At 46.4% G+C, this 7,769-nt stretch overlaps 1 protein-coding gene across 4 annotated transcripts in view; it reads right to left on the reverse strand.

Moving 5' to 3' along the window:
• The window catches only part of AGPAT4 (1-acylglycerol-3-phosphate O-acyltransferase 4), a 124,893-nt gene extending 117,970 nt beyond the window's left edge, over positions 1-6,923 (reverse strand). The window contains exon 1 of one of the 4 annotated variants that reach the window (XM_077755066.1): positions 6,805-6,923. The gene's annotated coding sequence lies outside the window, so the exon portion shown is untranslated. Of the gene's footprint in view, positions 1-6,134; positions 6,236-6,656; positions 6,704-6,804 lie in introns of those variants that run through there. The other 3 variants (XM_077755069.1, XM_077755067.1, XM_077755068.1) reach the window with 3 other exon arrangements.
• Between the last annotated feature and the right edge of the window lie 846 nt (positions 6,924-7,769).

The following is a 7,769-nucleotide window of genomic DNA, read 5'->3' on the forward strand; positions in this document are numbered from 1 at the left end:
ACCTAAATGGAATCCTGGGCAGTGGACCGCATCTGAAAACTTTGTGTTTACATGTGTGCTCTTATTTTATTATTATTTTTCAATTCGTATCTATTAATTTAAGTGAACAAATTGCCCCTTTGCTATGGTCCATTGCTATAAACCTGGTGAATGCAGGTTAGTCCTGAGAGAGGAGTTCGCTTGGATCACCAGCCAGCTAACTGGGTTTCTGAGTGTCGGATGTAAGAGTTCCCGAGAGTTCTCAACGGTGGGTAATTGTGCCCTGCAACAGTACATTTAACAAAGTCCGGAATGTTTCTGGCTGTCACTCCTGGGGTGGGGGTGACTGCTGGTGTCTGATGCACAGCACAGCCCCACAACTAGGAATTAACTTGGCCCCAAATGTCAACAGTGCCCAGGTTGAGAATTTGTCCTCAAGGAATGTCAGCCTGGGAGCCCCTGGCAGGGGCCACCTGACCCCTGACTCTTTGTGCCCACCTTTCTCTAGGCTACAGTACCCATCCAGTGCCAGGCACCCTGCTCTGTGCTGGGAAGTGCAGTTGGGGAACCCCAGTCTCCCCGTAAGCACCCAGTGCAGCCATTAGGATGGAACCGTAAAGGGGCACCTGGGTGGCTCAGTGGGTTAAGCATCCAACTCTTGAGCTTGGCTCAGGTCATGATCTCAGTGTTGGTGGGTTTGAGACCCACGTCGAGCTCTACACTGACAATGTGGAGCCTGCTTGGGATTCTCTCTCTCTCTCTCTCTCTCTCTCTCCCCCTCTCTCTGTCCCTCCCCTACTCATATGCTCTCTCCCTCAGAATAAATAAGTAAACTTTTTAAAAAAGGATAGAACCGTAAAGAGCAAATTTTCATATAAGGTGATAGCATCTAGAGTGACCTTTTGTGAAGGATGGATGAAGGGATGGAGGAGAACAGAGGCCCGAGGTTTGAGAGACAAGCCCAAAGGGTGGTGCACATTTGGAGAAAGAAACTGCTCGCCACATCTCCATGCAACCTGCCCTTCCCACAACAGAAGAGAGAAAAGATGGGGGCGTGAGGTGCGCCCAGGAGGAAGGTTCAGGGATTGCATTGATTGTGCTGATAGCGGCAGCGTTCTGGGAAGAAGCACTTGGTATGGATGGACTCTTTAAAATTTCATCAGCCTGGGTTAACCTCTTCCCACAGAGAGGTGACAGCTCACGAGGGAGCCTATGGAGATGGGAAAAAGACCAAGTTTCCCTCCCCGTCAATTCATTTCACCAGGTCTTATTTCAAAGTTTGTCTGAGATCAGCATAGGCAAGGTCTTCCCAGATGACACTCTGCCTTTACACTCAGTGATAGATGTGTTGGCAATCCACAGCAGCAAAGTGGGTCTCACTCTGCACCCACAGCCTTGGGAGCCGTTCAAGAAGCCACCACAGGTGTCCTTAGGAGCAACTTCTGAGCAAAGTTCAATCCTTGCTTAAAAATTTGTTTTGAGAACAGTTCATATTTAATATGATGTTGTATCTTGCACTGTCATTCATTCAGATATTTCAGCCAAAGGGCCTGTGCCCCTCCCCACCAGATCACCTCTCTGGCTAAACTGGAGCAGCCAAGCTCCCTGAAAAAAACACAGTAGCTTGCCTTATACATTCCGCTTCTAGTTTTTCCCCAAGTTCAAAACCACTGCTGCCTCTTCCGGTACTTCTGCAGCTCCCCAAAACTACGATGCAACAGCTACAAGGGAAGGTCTGCATGGTGGAGATCTGATGACTCTGTCAGAGATGTTTACTGCATGCCTGCTCAGTACATGGCACTGCGCTGGCCCTGGGCACAGATGGATGAAAACAATGCCAGCCAACCTCATGGAGGGCACAGTGGTCCCAAGCTGGGCTCTGGCTTAGCTCTGTTACTTCTTATGAAAACAGGTGAATAACTCACTGATCTTTACCCTCTCTATCTGTCAAATGGAAAGTGGGAATACTTTTACCTGCTTGGTCTGTTATGAGGATAAAGTGAATTGATGCAAGGCAGGTGTCTGTACTAGACACAGGAAGTCCTCATGAAGGTGGGCTGTTGTTCTCAGAAAGCCTACAGGTTGGCCCCTCACCTCGGCATCTCTGATGGCTTCTGCAAGTTACACGTCATCCCCCAGACTGAAGAATAATCTTCCGCAGAAATTTTAGCGATCAGCTCCGGACTACTACGAAGTCCAAAGTGTGGACTCTTCCCTTATAGGATCCCGCATAGAAATGACCATGAAATAGCTACTCTGTATAACCCACATTCAGAAGAGAGAGGTCTGTGCCAACCAGAATTATCTGGAACTCTGCAACAACTTCATGCTGGAGGAAGAAGCTGACTGTGCTCAGCTGAGATCAAAATAACTAAGAAGAAGGGGAACTTGACAAATGTGTTCCCTAAAGGTCTGACAAGCAGAGGAGGGCGGTGCTCCAGATGAACTTTTTTAGGTCGCCCATGTAAGTTCCATGCTGATGGCAGGAAATCAAGCAGGCACAAAACAATTCTAAGAGGAGCTTCAGGACCTCAGGAAATATAAACAGGAGTACCCCAACAAGGTTTTAACCTTCTTTATTTTGGATATTTAGATTTAAGGTGTGGAAACCTACTTGGTTTTGTAGGAGGCAGACACAGACTTGCAATGTGTTATGGGAAATCTAGCTCTAAACGACAATAGGCCCTCTAGTAAACCAATGGGCATATAATTTTGACAAGGGGGGGAGTTTCTCTTTTAAAAAATGCTATACGTTGGGTCCATCTAGAACGAGCTATAGTCCCATGGAAATCTACAAGTAACTCGCCATGAGGGAACTTTGAGAGATTAAGGCTCAGCTTCTACTTTTCAGAAAAAGAACATAAAAATCTTCTGGACTTTATTCCTCTATGGCTCCCAGGTCAAAAATCCTACCTCTTCCCACTTTGTTAATCAACAAGTGTTTAATGACACCAGCCATAAGTGGTTAACAGCTAACCACTCTTTCATTCTCTGCCCAGCACAATCTATGTATAAATCTGTTCAATGAAACAAGAATGCAGCTCTCTTACCCAAGAAATGCATCTCTCAAATATAACACTCCCTGGTTTAAGGGGTTGTTTCCACATTTGTCTCCCCGTTAGATCCTGAGCTTCTTTAGGAAAGAAATAGTTTCCTATTTATTGCTATATCCATAATTTATAGTCCCTGACACATGATAGTCAATATCATTTGTTGAGTGAATGAGTAAATGGATGGGTGGATGGATGATGTAAGCATGTTTGTATAAATGGATGAATGAAGGGTGACTGAAAAGTAGGATTTAGGATCAAAGGAAGAAGCAGAACAAACCTGACTAACTGGAGTAACAAAACAAAGACAAAATCAAAAACGGGTAGAAACTCTTTGCTGGAACGAGAGTGTATCTTGAAAAATAGAGGAGACAGGTTAGATAGATCATTCGGTGACAATGTTCCCCAAAAGTTAAATATTTATTAAAAATCTTATTTTAAGATATTTCCTCTTAGTCATTAGAAGAAAATGGAGATCAGCCAGTCACATTATCTCCCTGGAAAACCCTTCAGACAGTTGAAAACTGTGGCTGTTTACTCTGTATCCAGTTTTGCTCACAGTTGTGTCCATAGCAGATAACAGATGCACAATGCACATTGTTAAAAGAATGCGTTCCTGTGCTCTTTCCCACAGCCTCAGCCATGGTTCTCCCTGGTCCTTCCATGAAGCCAAATGTCAGAGTTCCAGAACTTGCTTTCCAAACTGATTCTGTCTTGGAAGAAGACTACTGAGTTAGAGTTGCCCAGGCTCTGGGTAGTGCTGGGTGATTTTAAGCCAGGCTTGATCACATATGTCTCTCTACACATATAGGCATCAAAAACCATTTAGAACTGTGAGTACAGAGCCTTCACATACCCGTTAGACCTCCTTTGGAGAAGATGGCAGATTGCACAAAATATAGTTCAGTTGGCCACACACTCATCTGACCACCCCACAATTTAAAGCGATGGCAATGGTAGTTAACCTTAGGATGATGTTATAGGGGCACGTGGGGCTCCCTATCTCAAATTTCTTACTTGTTTAAAGTCTGGTTGAAGTCTGGCCTTCACTTCTTGAGCTTCAACTCAAAAATAATTGGATTAGCTATGATTCCAGCACCTACTCACATAATCTTTCTTCTACCCATCTTTCCTGTTCTGGTTTTGATGAAATTCTGTCCCTGAATCTATATCCAGCAGCACAGAGTTTACCTGCTCAATTTCCACACAAAAGAGGGACGTCTCCCCACTTGGGACAAGAACCGAGAACCCTGATCCATCTCTTACCGCCCACCCCTGTTAGCTGGGACAACGTTGCCATCTTCCCCTTGAATTGTCTGTCTCTTCTCCTTCCAACCGTCACAGCCTCTTCCTGGTCCTAGCCTTCTCCGACTAACCGCACCTGCTCGCTCTCATCTCCCTCCAGCCCGGTCTCCGGCTCTCCAGCTGTGGGAACATCTGCCCATGTCATCACCCCTGTCTGGTGGATTTTTAACTTTGGAGCCCAGACCACAACCTCTCGTTTCTTCACAATTTCACGGCACCCACTTCGGAGCTTTGGAGTGAGGCTCCAACTCAGTGGCAACGGATTCCAACATTAAAAAGTATTTCCTTGGCACCACCTCTATTCAGCCTCCTTCACGGGACCCTGATTTTGCTTTGCATCTATAGCTCCCCTGACCTTCCCCAGGTCAGGGCTGCTAATTATGCTTTTAACCTCTGCCCAGGTCCATTTACAGGACAGTATTCATTTATTTATTTATTTATTTATTTTCAGCTATGCTTCCCAACCTTTCTTGCCCTCTGAACTCCACGCCTGGAGGCTTTTTGTCGTGAAATTGCTAAGTCTGGAAACTCCAGAGCGCCATCACACACTTTGACTCACACACTGTCCATCTGCTTGGCAGGGTCGTGGGGTAAATCTACATCCCTGAGGATCATTTTCAGTCTAGAAAAACAGTAGCTTAGCAAGACGGCTTTCCACACTCTTTGTGAACATCGAAAACCCGCAACTCAACCCTTCACAGGTACCAACAGGCGCTTTTCAAACAGAGAGGCAGATTTTTTTAAAATGACACTTTGCTTTGCTTTTTGCTCTTTAACTAGCTCTCTCGGCTTTAACTTCATTTAGTTCTAGCTGGTCTCGTGCCATACTATGTAGTCCTCGTTTTCAGATAACTTCTGTATCTGAAACACCTGAGACCTCCTGCACTAGTTTTAGAAGCCCCAGATAATAACATGTTTAGGTCAAGATATCTGGGTGCCAAGGGGCTAGCCTGAGGTTTCTAAGTAATGCTTTGGGTTTCAAGAACAAGAGGGTAGTAGGAGGGCTGAGCGACCTTCCCAAATCTTTATTTAAAATTACAGATAATTGTAAGAATTGAGGATGAGACCAGTATTGAACTATCTTATAAAGGCTAACTTGTAATTCGGGATACCCATTAAGAGAATGGTGTCCGTTATCAGAGGTTTCCTCAGAAAAGCATCGGCTTGACTCCCACCTGTTAACAGGCCCATTCGGACTATGTCTTTCTAGCAGACATGCCATTGATTCTAATCCTATTTAACTCTGCTTACTACCAGATAGAGGATACTTTTCTCTCATATTTTATATTTTTCCTGAAAATCAATTCTTTTCCTGCCCAAAGGATGAGAAGGAGATTCAGTAGCTTTAACTTAGGACTTTGATCCTTGCCCACCTACACACACACACACACACACACACACACACACACACACACACACTTCCTCATCTCAGGATACTTTTCTCCAGCCTCAGATGCTTGCCTCATAATCATAGATGGGTTAATGCTTTCCAGGTTTTGAAAACGAGAAGGTCTACGGGTCCTCACCTTAATGAGAGCGGACGGCCCAGGTGATTCATATAAGAAAGATGTGCAAAGGGAAATAAACCCAAGAAACCGAACAAGCGGAGAATCGTGCTATTAGTTACCTTTTGTTACTCATTCATACTTGTTGAACTTAGTTTTGTGCTTAATAAGTTCAGGCTAGAGCAAAGAACCTTCTTTTGCATATTTAGGCGATGAGGCACACCTGGGCAGATAATAGTGCGCCTATCAGTGCTGGTTCCCAAACAGCCTCTAAAACTTTTCTCAAGGATCTCACCTCCTATAAAGAAGTGAAGGCTCGCCCCTTGCTTGGGCTGCTTGCGGCATTGATAGCACGTCTAGAGAAATGCCTTGATTTCCTAATCAGACCAGAAACGGAGGACTTGCACAAGTACCAAATCATTCCTTCCATAATTCCTAGATAGGATGGAGAAATCCATAGGCCAAAAATTAAGTCAATAAAGAGGTAATCCCAAATGCCTGTTTCCTTGACAACACCCCTCCCCCAGCCCTCCTGTGATAGGGAAAAACCAAAATGAAAGTGAGGAGGGGTAGCCACAAAGCCATGCTGGGTTTTCAGCAAGCGGAGCCCATAACCGGGTCCGGAAAGCAGCAAACTCGGAACGCAATAGAAATCAATCAATTTATATCGGGGCTGCCTTTTGTGGAGTGTTTTTATATATATATATTTTTTTTTTTGGTGNCAAAGCCCCTGTGCCTTCCAGGCTCGGCCCCTCCGCGTCCCCGCTGGAGCCTGACTTCCTTCTCCACCTTCCACGCTTCCTCGTTCTGTACCTACCCCTTTCCAGAGGTTCTGGAGGTCCAGCCCAGCAGAGGAGAGCAGGGAGACACACGCGCGCGCGCACACACACACACACACACACACACTCACACATCCGCCACGCCCAGAGGTGAAGTCGCCTGGAAATCGCACGAACGGCACATACCTCCTCCCTGGCGGCCCCTGGCACATGGGCTTAGCAACCAGAAACTGAAAAGGAGCAGGCTGGGGTGCAGAAATTGCCACTAGTTTATAGGAGCTGTAAGTCAGCCAACACTGGAAAGAAAAACGCGAGACTCCACCCATGGGGTGGACCCTTCGGGGGAAAAAAAAAAAGTGGTCCTCAGCTGACGTCTCTCCCCACCCCATGTCACTTCCTTTTAAAGCTACAATTTAGCAGTTACGGGGAGGGAGGCTACGCGCTGGTGTAACATGAGTCACTCCCTTCCCCTTCCAATTCGTGTAAGGAAGTGCNCCCGCCCGCCCCGCCTCGCCTCTCGCTGCTGCGCCCCTGCTGCAGGGAGGTCGCCTTCCACCCGCCAGCGCCCAGAGCACCTTCAAGGAAATAATGCCGGGAAAGGCCGAGGGATCGGAGACGGTCCGAACCGGGAAAAAGAAGCTCTGGGGTCGATGCATTTTCTCCCCGCCGGGGTCGATTACCGCTGCACACGCGCGCGCGCGCATGCACACGTGCACACACACACGCACACACATGCACGTGGCGTTTGCACACAGTGTGTTGGAGCGGGTCTGGGCACACCTTTATAATAAAACGGTGTCATCACAACTTTAAAAGAGTTTCAAGAGAAACTCCCGAAATAACCAGGTCTCCAACATCCCTACAGCATGACTTCAACCTCCAGATAGTTCAGATGTATGCCCTTCAGATGTATGCCCACTAGTAGAACCATCGTCACAGATGACACTGGACTATTTACATACGACTCCTGTGTTCGCCCTCATTCTTTAGATGTTGATAGCCCACTGGGAAGAATAAAATGCTCACGAATAACTAGACCACGTTGCAAAATTACTAAGACCTACAGATTGCTCAAACCAAACCACAGCACACCAAAACCTAAGCAGAACAGTGTGCATGAGAGCAGAGAAAGAGCTCTCTTCCTTATGGTG

The sequence above is a fragment of the Crocuta crocuta genome, unplaced genomic scaffold, assembly GCF_008692635.1.
Source record: "Crocuta crocuta isolate KB4526 unplaced genomic scaffold, BGI_CrCroc_1.0 scaffold11, whole genome shotgun sequence".
Classification (NCBI taxonomy): Eukaryota; Metazoa; Chordata; class Mammalia; order Carnivora; family Hyaenidae; genus Crocuta; species Crocuta crocuta.